The sequence below is a fragment of the Macaca mulatta genome, chromosome 6, assembly GCF_049350105.2.
Source record: "Macaca mulatta isolate MMU2019108-1 chromosome 6, T2T-MMU8v2.0, whole genome shotgun sequence".
Classification (NCBI taxonomy): Eukaryota; Metazoa; Chordata; class Mammalia; order Primates; family Cercopithecidae; genus Macaca; species Macaca mulatta.
In genome coordinates, this window is record NC_133411.1 from 124,355,074 (window position 1) to 124,366,301 (window position 11,228).

General features: G+C 44.4%; 1 pseudogene; it reads right to left on the reverse strand.

The window, feature by feature from the left end:
- Positions 1–4,997: 4,997 nt before the first annotated feature.
- Positions 4,998–8,166, reverse strand: LOC696813 (catenin alpha-1-like; annotated as a pseudogene).
- Positions 8,167–11,228: the final 3,062 nt, after the last annotated feature.

The window sequence follows — 11,228 nt, forward strand, 5'->3', positions numbered from 1 at the left end:
TACACTGGGAGCCCAGTTGAGCATATGCTACAATAATTTGGGAGTGAGTTAATGTAATTCAGGTGAGGGTGATGGCATGGAGCTATACAGAGATAAAAGGATGAAGATAGGCCGGGCGTGGTGGCTCATGCCTGTAATCCCAGGACTTCGGGAGGCCAAGGCAGGCGGATCACGAGGTCAGGAGATTGAGACCATCCTGGCTAACACAGTGAAAGCCTGTCTCTACTAAAAATACGAAAAAATTAGCCAGGCGTGGTGATGGGCGCCTGTGGTCCCAGCTACTCAGGAGGCTGAGGCAGGAGAATGGCGTGAACCCGGGAAGCGGAGCTTGCAGTGAGCGGAGGTCACCCCACTGCACTCCAGCCTGGGCAACAGAGCGAGACTGCGTCTCAAAAAAAAAAAAAAAAAAAAAAAAAAGAAAAGAAAAGATGAAGATATTTAGAAGATAGGAATAGTAGGACTTAGGGCATAATTTAGTGGGAGCAGAGAGAAAGGTAGGAGTGAAGGACAGTTCCCAGGCAATTGGGTGGAAACTGAAGTTAGGAACATTGATGGCAGAGCAACTTGTGGAGAAAGATGATGTATTCGTTTGGGACATACTGAGTTTGAGTTTTAAGACATTAATGTTCGGAGCTCAGCTACTGAAACTGTGTTATCTTCTGTCCTGTGGTGCTTTGCATTGTCTCGTGAGGGCTGAAGTGGAAATCTCCTGCTGTTCCTCCTGCTGTTACCAGGTACTTTTTTCTGACGATTCACCTACACCAGAGAATGAAAGACAGAAGACAGAGATGTTGGAGAAGGGGGGTAGCCAGGTTAGAAAGGATAACAAGAGGGACAGCCAATAGAAAGAGAATGTAGGAATTACCAAATAGAAGTCTTTCTCCTCCTTCTCACCTTCCTACAACCTCCAGAGTCCAGCTATTAAGAACAAAGTTAGGAGGTATCATTCATTTCCCAAAACTAAACCTTGCAAGAATTCACACACCATGGGATGATTGACGCCCCACAGGAAACACTTCCACAAATAACCTAAGATGTAAAATGATTTAGAGGCAATTTACTGGTGAGATTAAAATGCCTTTCTTCCTATATACACACTTTAACCTGGATAGATCTCAGAAGCATAAAGTTGAATGAAAAAAATCAAGTTGTAAAATAAAACATATAAATATGGAAGTCTTTTTATGGATATATACATATATGTAAAAACATGATTGTTTTTACCAATAGGAAAGGAGTGAGGTAATTGAGAACAGCAAAATACTTCAACCATATCAGGAATGATTTTTTTAATGTAAAAAAAAGATCTGAAGCATATTTGGCAAAATGTTAACATTTGTTAAATGTGGGAGTTTGTTATGTGTATTTGTTTAAAATATTTCATTAAAATGGCTGTATGGATTTTTTCTTAGACAAGAATTTAAAACAATATATGTAGATGCTCCCTACTCAAGGAAGTGGAGCTTAACCCCTTCCAGGGGTGAGCTAGACTTAGTGATTTGGTTGCAAAAGATCAGAGAAGAGAAAGGGGGAAAATAGTACCTTTACAGTGGAGAAACCTGGCAGATGCCACTTTGACCAACTGATGATGCTTAACATCATTGTATGTGGGTATCATGTACCTCCTAATATAATGTGCTTGGCAAGAAGAACACTTTACCTCTGTGCTATTCTTTATAAAACCCAGTAACCCCAGTTAATTATATGAAAACACACACACACACACACACACACACATACACCCAGATGTGGGAGCATTCTAAGTACCTGGGCACTACTCCTTAAAACTGACAAAGTCATTGAAAATGAGGAAAGAATGAGAAACTTTCACAGACCAGAGAACTGGGAAGACTTGACAACTAAATGCAACATGATGCCCTGGATTGAAATCTACAACAGAAAGAGGATATTAATGGAAAGGCTAGTGGCATCCAAATAAAGTCTGGAGTTAATAGTAATGCACTAATGTTGGTTTCTCAGCTGTGACAAATGTACCTTGGTTATATAAGATGTTAACAATAGGGGAAAGTAGATGTCAGGTATATTAAAAGTCTCTGTACTATTTTTGCAACGTTTCTGTAAATCTAATGTTATTCCATTTAAAAGCTTTTTTTTTTTCTTTTAAAATGACTGTATGTCATCAAGAACCCTCCATCTCAAAATAAAACCAATGGGAAATCATCTGCGTGCCAGAGGATTGAGCACATTATCCAAGTACAGTGGAGCCTTGTTTCTCAGCCTTCAGAGAGGAGGAAGGGTACCATGGAGGTTAATTTTTCAGAAAATTGAAACTAACCCTTCAATCACAAAAAAAGTGTTATTATTTTCTGCTATTTTTTTTGATGGCAGACTTTCAAAAGTGGATGAAAAAATTCACTCCTCTCTGAACAGAGGACACAGGAGTAATTGAATCCTTTCTGGGTGAGCCAGGGTCACCGGTGTGAATATCTGTTATCACATTACCTCAATAAATGGCATGGTCCTGCCTTTCATTTGCTTTTCCATGGCATGAGGTTAGAAATACAGGAGCCATCATCTCGCAGCTAAGAAATGGCAAAGAGAAGGTCACAAAAAATTGATGTGAATTAAGAATAAGAGAGGTGTTTATACAACCCCAGGTGAGCCAGTCCTGGGTAGAGCATATCTTCTACCTTCTTAAACAGGCAGTTTAGCTGAGGGGAGCAGCTGGCAGTTGATTTTCCCATTTGTCTGTGCCATTTCATGGTTAGCAATGCAACCTCTGAATGCAAAGCACATCCTCTGGACAGCAACTGAAGTTCTGAACTGAACTTACCACATTTCAGGCATGAGAGGTTAAGTCATTGAGATTTTCATGAGGGAATTTAAATTGTGACATTTTCCTGTTCTACTTAGAGAATATTTTCTTTGTTAGATATATCATAGGGCAATCATTTGGCTCATGCTACATGAAGAAGGGTCTAATGAAGCCTAAGAAATAGTACAATGTGAGCCTTGGCGATAGGCGGCCAGAGAAGTAAACGGAGTTTAGGAGGAAGGGGGATTACAAATCAGTCCCAAGCAGTGATGCTTCCCACAAAAGCTTTTCCATTCCCCTGTTCTGGAGCTAAATGGTACCCCATGCTTCCTCCTTGGAGAGACCAGGCCTCCCTGGAGCCCAGTAATTGCTCAGCCTCACAGCCCAGCCAAGAGATGGGCCCCTCTTCTGGAAAATGAACTTCACCCCAAAAATCTGTCCCAGCTTGTCAGTTAACCCACCAGCCTTCACTTAATCTGACACAAAGATGAAATTGAGTATCTTCCTAAAGTATTTTCCCCTAGTGATTACCTCTGCAACTCAAATATAAGGTTATCAAGTCTTATTTCCTGCCCCTTTTTATCATCAAAATCACCTTGTTCAATGTCAGTGGCAATACATATTTCTGGATTAGCAGATTGTGTACTCAGCAATCTCTCCAGGTAAACCAACCCTAAGGCAGTAGGTGGTATCAAATTATTAGTGCAACAAGAGATATTAGGGGATTTTCAAGAAGCTTCCTGTAGGACATCCACTTTGTCACCTGTTTGCTGGAGTCAGCATCATGGGTATGACTTAATTAGACAAGGCTAGAGGTTTTGACCTGAAATTGTCAACTAACTAATTTTGAAGAAAAGTCTGAAGGGAAGAAAGATATTTTAATGTCCATACTTTTTCTCTATTCCTCTAGAAAAGTCTGCAAACATCTAGTCTTCATTTTGGGCAGGATTTCTCAACTTCAGTGCGATTGACATTGAAGGCCAGAGAATTCTGTGTTGTGAATGGCTGTCCTGTGCATTACAAGAAGTTGGGCAGCTAGAGTTGCTAGAGTTAGCAAATTAAAATACAGAATTCCTGGTTAAATTTGAATTTCAGATAAACACGAATAAATTTTTATAGCATAGGTATGTCCTGCGCAGTATTAGCAGTATCCCTGGCCTCTGTCTACTAAATGCTGATAGCACGCTCCCCCACCCCCAGCTGTGACAACCATAAAGTCACCACACATTGATAAATGTCCTCACAGGGAGCAAAACTGCCCCTGTTGAAAACCACTGATTCAGGGTTACACATCAGAAGGCTACAAACATGAACATCTTTATCTTAGCTCCCAGAAGAAAGAGCTTTCTCTGATGAAGTATCCATGAGAGAGTTCGCCAGTCAAAGAACTCTTCTACAAATCTTGCTTAAGCCATTTTGAAAACGTGTTTTATTCTGTTTTTAATGTCTCCTGGGATAAATTCCCTTTAGGTGTTTATGCCAGGTAAATTATTGGCTCTCTTTCAGAATTAGCAGACTCATTTCAATCAGTTAATGTAAATTATGAATGCTGTCATATTTTTATTTTTTCCTTAACTGCCAGAAAGCTTAGAGATAAATTTAGTACTTAGTTGCAAAACCATCTAAGCTCATGGGACTAGCAGTATTTTTTAAAACAAACATATACAGTGCCTTTCATATGCTGCATATATTTTAAATTATTTACAAGTATTAAATGTTTAAATTCATTCTATCACTACAACAACTCTATGGTTAAGTCCTATTATTATCCTCCTTCTTTGTGCCTGCAAAAAGCAACTTTATTAATGTCCTGCAGTAGCATGCATTAGTAATTGTAACCATGCATTAAAATTCTCATTTCATGTCATCAAGAGAGTATTCAGTTCTCTTCATGATACATTATGTTTTACTGAGTTTGTCCCTCCAAAGACCTTTCTGGGAACATTCTTTCTCCAGGGACTGCTTCCTAAGATGCCCAGGTTGCTTACCACAGGTCATCTTTGGTCATTTAAAAGCTGTCAAGCCGTCTGGACTACACCCTTTTAACTGAGGTTGAGCCAAATTCCCTTCTCTCAAACCCTAACGCCACCACCACTAACAGAACAGGCATCTCGGCTTGGTGAGAGCATTACTAACAACTTAGTGTGGGATTATCTTTGGTTATGGAATCTTACTTTTATTTAAGCATGCAAAAAATACAGCTAGAAGTAGGCTCCTGCATTCTAAAAGCATTTTTAATCAACTTAAACACAAGTATGTCCTTGGAAAATTCACCACCTGGACTGGTTCATAGCCTGCCTATTACCCCATGGAATCTAACATCAGTGTTGTATTTAGCAAATTCATTTGAGTGATGAACAGTGACTGATCTTCAGAAGTCCCAAGGGGTGGGGGCAGCTGGCCTGGCAGACTTAGATGCTGTCCATGGCTTTGAACTCACTGAGGGCCTGCACTGGGTTCACGTGCTTCTTCTAAGATGCCCATTTAACCTTGGTCTGTGTCTCATCCTGTTTCTTTCTCTTCACCAACGGCTTTTTCTCTGGTGCCTTTGTCTTCCATGACACAGGAGGAAGGTTGAGGGACGCCATTACTCTGTGACTTTTGGTATTTGGTAGAGGTGACATAGGATGCCTTCATCATCTGCACCACAGCATTCATCAGTTCTTGACTACGCAGATCAGGGACGTGGCACTGTCCACCCCAGGGACAAAGAGCTCCCCACCGAGATTCTGCACCTCGGCCTTGACCTTGCTGCAGATGTTGAGCTGGTGGCAGTAGAGGGCAATGCAGTGCAGGTAGGCCAGCAGACTGAGTCGGGGCAGACCGAGTAGAGGCAGGCCAGCCTTGCTTGCAGGCCAAGTCGGGGCAGTGGTTTGCAATGGTGCGGCCAAGCTTGCCCATCCTGGATCCTGCCTCTGCAATTTTCTTTGCAGCAGTGATTACATCTAATGTATTTTTGAGTGGTCCTTTACCTCGGGTAAGGTCAGTCATCTCCATCATAATCATGCACATCTGCTTGGCCAGCACAATGATGTCATTGGCACTGTCATCCCGTTTGGACACTTCAGCATCCAGTTTGCTCTTTTCTTCCTGGAAACTGGCCACCTGTTCTGCAATCTTCACTTTTTGCTCCTGGGGAAGCTGAGCCATGATTGCCTGGACACTCTGGCCAGCTATCAGCTGATTGTCTTCTGTCTGGATGCTCATCCTACTTCTGACATTGAAATCTTCCATCTCAAAGTCAGAGTCATCCAAGTCCTCAGGGGTCCTTATCATCAGCAGTGCTTTCCTGATGTCCCAGATGCCACCATATACCAGGTGGGAGGCATCAGTAAACTCATTCTCATCCATGGGCTGGGCAGGGTCTGAGCTGAGGGTTTCCATAGCTACTTCTGCTTGCTCAGTAAAACGTGGCATCACTGTGTTGGAAAGCAGCTTAGTGGCTTCCAGAACCTTCTCTGTTTCTGGACTCCTGGCTCATAGTTATTCATCTCTGAGCTGACTATGTGAATACCCCTGGGTGCCCGGCCTTGAATTGCACCAGCTGTGTGGTCCAGGCCATCCACATCTTTCTCTTGGAGAGCAATGACACATTTGTTCACATTTTCCAAAATGTGATTCTCTGAGACAGCCAAGAAGTCATCAATGAAAGTAACATCATCAACAGCATCTGTGAGAACACAGACTTGTTTTTCTCATTGTTCTTTAAAAAGATCCGTGTTCTCTTGGGCCAATTTAGTCTGTGGTTTTCCTAAAGCCAATGCAGCATTGACAACCTGAGGACAGAGGGCTTCTAACTGGCTTGCAGACATTCGAACAAGCTTTACACCTTCTTCGTTATTTGAGGTGGAACAGGCCAAGTTGGCAACCCCAATCAATTTGTTGCCATGTTCACAGAAAACGTTGGCATACTCCTTATTTCTCATTTCCATTCTTTGCAGCTTAAATCAATACCAAAAGTGGAACATTGGTTTTCAGGAAAGAGTCTGAAACGTGGTCCATGACAGCTTTGTGGAGCTGTCTACACAAGTCCCTGGTCTTCTTGTTCATTTTATCTATAGCAGAATTGAGCGTATCACTTCTTTCTTTACATCCAGCCTTGCCCATGTACTCCAAAAGCAGGTCCTGCAGGACCTGGAGGACAGCGTTACACTCTGCCACAATTCGCTCATGATGGTCATCATGTGTGCAGGGCGAGTCACCCATCAAGGCAGCAGCACTAATGATGCTTTCCAGGTGCTCCTCCAGGGAAGGCCTAAAGCACTCTTTGCTGAAGCTCGAAGGGTCCACAATGATTTGTTTATCAAAGTTGTTGAGTACATATGCCACTTCTCCTCCTCCACCCTGGTGCTGGGAGGCATCGTCTGAGGCAGTGGCCTGGGCTACATTGGAAATGCCTGTGACTGCCTGCTGCAGCTGCTTGTATATCAGGTCTCTGTTGGCCTCATAGGCTGCAATATCAGGGTGCTGTAGGCATGCCTGGGATGCAGTATAGAGGATTAGAACGTTCTTCTGCAGGATTTCTCTAGCTGCAGCCATCTGACCATGATGGCCAACGTCTTTCAGTTCCTCTTGTCTTTTGGCTGCCATAATGTTCAGCTTCTCCACTTCAGGTTTTAGGGCTTTACACTGTATTCCTAAGTCTCATTCATTGCAAGCATTCCTCAACTTCAGGATACCATCTTCCACAACTTTCAGCTGAACAAGTAATATGTAGACATTTGCCATGTCAGCCAAAATCAGCAACTGGGTAACAGCAGAGAGCAAAGTTCGAGCTGCCCGAACCATGTTGCCTTGTTTCACAGAAGAGCAGGGATCATCTGCGAACTTGCCCGCAGCAGTTTTCATCAAATCACCTTGTTTTTGAACATCCTCTACAGCAGCCACAAGCTCTTCCTTGAGAAAACTGGCTCTCCTTCGCAATTTTATCCTCCTTCTCCAAGAAATTCTTGTTCAACAGATGCAGCCAAAACATGGGCCTTCTTAGAATGACCTCTTTTCTTATTAGAGGGCCCCTTACTATTGGTGTTTACCGGGGTTGTAACCTGTGTAACAAGTCTCTCAACTGCCAGAGTCCTGATCTCTAGACTTTTGGGGTCCCACTTGAAGTTTAAGTTGCCTGCGTGGACAGCAGTCATTTCTGTGGCAAGTGGGGTGAGCACAGGATTCCGGAGGCCTGAAGACGATACCTGCTGCTTTGTCCTCCTCCCTTTTAAAGATAAGGAAACTGAGGTACTTTGTTGTTGTTACTATTGCTTTGAGTTATTTCCTTTTTCACCATCATCCTTATTGTATATGTAAGCCTCATCAGATTCCATTTGGAAGTTGATTGGGTATAAGTTAACATATCACATACCAATTTCAGGTCCTCTCAGCCTCACCTGTCTCTTGTTCCAGCTGCCACCTTGGCACCCAGCTCCAATTATTTCTGCCAGGCACCTCCTTCCAGAGTCCAGCTCCATACCCATGCCATGAGCCTCAATCTTCCCATCCTAGGATTCCCTGTTAACTTCCAAGGAATTCAGAGGCCCTGTCTCAGGCCCCAGAATTGCACAATTCATAATTACAGAGGAATTAATACCACATGGTCAAAATGCTCCCAAATGGGAGATGAAAACTGATAGATTTTTTTTTTTTTTTTAATTCCAGACGTGGGATGCAGCTTTTCAAAGTCCTGGTCTTGTAAGATAGGGCAATCAGAAGTATTTAGTGGTGACCACCTCAGTTATGCCTGCTTGAATTTCTCTCTCTCCTTCCCTGCCTCACTCCCCTCACTTTTGCTCCATGGGATCACACTCCCTATCACAGTACTAGCAACAGTGCATTTTCAGGCTCTGCTTTCCAAGGAATCTGGATTAAGTAATTATAAGTAAAATTATACCAAATGGAAGTTTATCTAGTCATTTTCATTAACTTCAGAATCAGTAATATTTATTGTGGTCTAATCAGAATGATATTCTGGAATATTATCCCTAGAAGTGCTATGGGATCTTTGGGGTGTCAATTTACTGTCCAGAAACCTCTGTGGCTGGTGGCACCTTTGCCTGAGTTCTTGTCCTGCACTCAGGAAGAATGAGGTATGCAGACAAGTGGAGGGTGAACAAGATGAAGAGGAACTTTACTGAGTGTTAAAACAGCTCAGAGGAGACCTGCAGTGGGTTCTGTAGCTCCTCTCTGTAGGCAGGTCATCCTGTTCCGTGTTCAGCTCTCAGTAAATAGAAGGCCCTGGAGAGGGTAGCTCCTCTCTGCTATTGGTTGTGCTGACGTTTGCTGCTCTCAGCAGAGAGGAGGCCCTGGAGAGGGTAGCTCCTCTCTGCTACTGGTTGTGCTGACGTTTGCTGCTCTCAGCAGAGAGGAGGCTCTGGAGAGGGTAGCTCCTCTCTGCTACTGGTTGTGCTGATGTTTGCTGCTCTCAGCAGAGAGGAGGCCCTGGAGAGGGTAGCTCCTATCTGCAGCTGGTTGTCCTGATATCTGCCCAGCTCCTAGCAGAGAGGAGGTCCTGGAGTGGGTTGCTCCTCTCTGCAGCTGGTGGTCCCAGCGTCTCTGCAGGTCTCCAAAGCTCTCAGTAGGGAGGGCAGCTCCTCTCTGCAGCTGGTAATCCCATCATTTGCTCAGCTCTGGCTGTGCCTGGAGCTTTTATGGGCCTCAGGGAGGAGAAAGTGCATGCTGATTGGTCCATGGGTGGCCATAGTAGGCCCAGAAAAGACACCAGTTCCGGTCCATGGGACTGGCAGTCCCACCCCCAGCCTTCAGGAACTGCCCCCTTCTGTCCGGGAATCTGTCTACCTCCTGCTGCTGTTCATGGTACCCAGGCTCTGCCCCAACTTTGCTTCAAGATTGGAGAGGGCACTGACAGCAAGGAGAAGCCAGGCACTGGGAGGAGGCACTTCTGAGCCTGCAAGGGTAGCGGCAGGCCTTCCTGGGCCTCCAAGAGTACAGGGATGCCTGAGTCTGCAGTCATGGTTTGGGCAGCTGCAGCTGCACCCTGGGTGACAGGGCTGTTGCCTATTCCATGGAGTGCGAGGCTGGAGTCTGCAGCTGTGGTTTGGGAGGCTGCAGCTGCAACTGTAAGGTCAGGGCTCCTACCTGCTCCTGGCCCCCCAAGAGCACAGGAAGGCTCAGATCTGCAGCCACAACTTGGGAGGCTGTGGCCCCACCCAGGAGTGTGGGGTTCCTGCCTGATCTGTGGAGCATACAGCCTCCGCCATGCCTCCCCGCTGCAGCCAGTGTGATGGTAGTGGCAGATCATCTGGAGTGGCCACTGCATCAATCCCCCCCTTCTGAAGAGGTACATCTAACTGCCATTAGGACAGGGACGATGACTGCTCTTAACTGTTTCATGCTGTCAGGGAGTATTGTTTGGGGAAAATGAAGTCAGGTCTCAGGACTGTAGCATGCTGAGGTTGACCCCGCCTTCTTTATAGCTGATGACACCAAGATCCAGAGAGGAAAGGGGTTTGCTCAAGATTACATGCTCTATTGGTGGTGTCTGAATAGAGTACAAATATTTATTTAGTGACTACAATGCCAGATTCCCATATACATTATTGCATTTTGTGCTTGCAAATTGGATAATATTAGCACCCCCATTCAAGGCATAAGAAACAGAGGGTCAGAAAAAATGAAGTGAAATGTTGCAGGTCACAATATTAGCAAATAGAAGAATCAGGTCTCCAACTCTACATGTCTAGTTCTTCCCCAGTTGTCTCCCGTGGTCGGGAGGTGGGCCCTGGCTTTTTGGGGAGCTCAGTGGAAAAACAACATGAGCTTTAGAGAAAGATAGGCTTGAATTCAAGTCCTAGCTTCACCGCTTAATAGCTTTGTGACCTTAAGTAACTTAATTTCTCTAAGCCTCAACTTTTTAATTCTGAAAATGGGAAAACTAATATCTACTCATAGTTTAACTGTGAAGATGAAAGGAGATAATGTATGTAAATCTCCCACCAAAGTGTCCATATGTTGGAGTAGGTAGTTAGGTAGATGTGAACAGGGCAGGAGAGCCCCCCGCAACCCCAGCCACCAGGAATGTCAGGTGACCATCAGGTGATTGGTGACGGTCAGGTGGTCATTAAACTGTATCTCTAAAATAATAATGGGTTGCAGCTGGTACCAGGGAAAGGCAGTCTCCCAATAGATAGAAAAAAACCCGAAACTGGTGATTAGCAGCTTCCCGTTAAGATCTCAGGAGTTGGGTAAGTGGGCTCAAGCATGTGCACTAAGAGGCAAAATGGTGGAGTTTAACTGGTGTGACCTTCCTCTAGAAACGCTTGACTGGTAAGGAAAAATGCCTCAAATGAACATGTGTACAACTTCAGTAAACACACTGTGCACGCAGCCCCTCCCAAGTGCTGGCAGGCCACTGTGCATGTGGACAGCCCATACCAAGGGAAGAATCAGGGCAAAAGTAATACAGGCCCTGGAAGCATGCCAAAGTATAAAGCCCCAAGTCAAA